This window comes from Brassica oleracea, chromosome C3 (assembly GCF_000695525.1).
Source record: "Brassica oleracea var. oleracea cultivar TO1000 chromosome C3, BOL, whole genome shotgun sequence".
Lineage (NCBI taxonomy): Eukaryota > Viridiplantae > Streptophyta > Magnoliopsida > Brassicales > Brassicaceae > Brassica > Brassica oleracea.
Window position 1 is genome coordinate 27,978,413 of NC_027750.1, and position 1,841 is coordinate 27,980,253.

At 33.4% G+C, this 1,841-nt stretch overlaps 1 pseudogene; it reads right to left on the reverse strand.

Moving 5' to 3' along the window:
• Positions 1–1,265: 1,265 nt before the first annotated feature.
• Positions 1,266–1,841, reverse strand: part of LOC106330298 — a 15,102-nt pseudogene continuing 14,526 nt past the window's right edge.

The window sequence follows — 1,841 nt, forward strand, 5'->3', positions numbered from 1 at the left end:
TTCACCAGACGACTGAAATATAAGTCGTCCACACCCTAAACGTAACTCCTAAACTTAATTATCTAATTAAAGACTTCATAAAATCAAATCAAACTTGAAAAGTGTTTACTATACACATAAATAAATACATATAGGTGAAAACTAATTTTTGAAAAAAACATTTTAGTTTTCCAAAATCTAACCCTAACAATACATACAATACTACAACATATGTTTGCCAAACTCCTAAACCAAAGTATTTCATGATTCACTACTTCCACTCATCTATCTTCAAAACAAATCAATTTTATCATATCTTAATTTATATCACTTAAAACTGTTTATAATTACTTGATTTTTATTTTTCACGCATCAAAATATTTTTTTACAAGATTTATAAATTATTTTTAAAATAAACCGGTACCAGACGACTTACACTTCAGTCGTCCAGACGACTTCCAACATCTCAGACGACTCAAACGATTTACTAGGGCTATATTCGTAAAAATGGCTTCTGTTTTTTTGTTTGGTCACAAGGGGCTGAGCTGTAATTTCACTAGGCTTTTAGGTTAGTTTTGCATTTGATTCAAGTTTGGGTATAGGTTTGGAGTTAAAATCAAGTTGTGGGTTAGTTTTGGCAAAAATCCCAAAAAAATAACTATTTTTTTTTTTATTTTGCAACAAAAAATCAACCATTACTAAAGGAGGACGATCAATTCACGAAAAAATAGCTTTGAATCTAGACGGAATCTTAGAAGGGTGGAGAATGTGATATACACAAGTCAAATCTTATTGGATACTTGGATCTCGATCCGAAGTCTTATATTGCAAAAAATAATAGAATCGTCCGAATAAACTCACATACTATTACATCATAGCTTTGGTAATAAAAAGTAGACAAATAGTACATACTCTTAAGTTATACAACGTTGAAGTCATCGATTTGGATGTTTTGGATCGGATTTCAAGTTTTAGCAATAGCTTCTGTTTCTCCTGACATAAAACTTTCCCAATTATTGTATCATTTGTAGCGTGGAGGGTTTTCACTTTTCAGGACTCACTCAATTCTAATGGGTTCCACTTCCACAGCATCTGAAGGCATCAAAGTAGAATGCTATTATCTATCTCTTGTTGTGTTCACCAATCACCACCACTCTCTACACTCCAATACTTATCATGCATGATTCATCCATACCTATAGTAGTATAGAGATAGTCGTTATAATTAGATATTGCATGTGTACCTTAGAAAAATGAGAAGTAATATCAAGAATTACACCTCCATTGTCATCTTCCAACTTGTTTTGAGCCCATAGACCGTGGGCATGGTGGATAACAATTTATCCTTAAGAAAACTCATTCGATCTTTGAAGTAATCATGGAAACGCTACTTTGGTAAGCATAAGCGTAATGAAATGAGTTCTAAAAGCATGAATACTAGATTTTTAAGTGGCGTCACTGTCCTACATACTCTTCACATGCCTCCCTAAAACTAAATTTATATTATAATAGATGAGTTTTTGCTCACTCCTCAGCGCGCCACGTCAGCGTTTTGTGGGCCACACTTTTAAAAAGTGTGAAAAAATGTCAAGTCTATGGCTCGAACCCGGGTTATTGAGATATAAACACCACCATTTATACCACTAAGCTAAATGATACTTTGTACATTGATGGTCGAACCTAATATATATTTATGAAGGTCGGAAACTCTTGCTTCTTCGGCTTTCTCTGAGGGTCGGGCCTACAAGTGCTTTATGGGTCTCATTTTTAAATGAGATTCATCACGTTATATGAAAAAAGCTCAAGTTTGCAACAATTATAGTTTTCTCATATTGTAAACTGTTGTCGTTTAACATGAGTTTG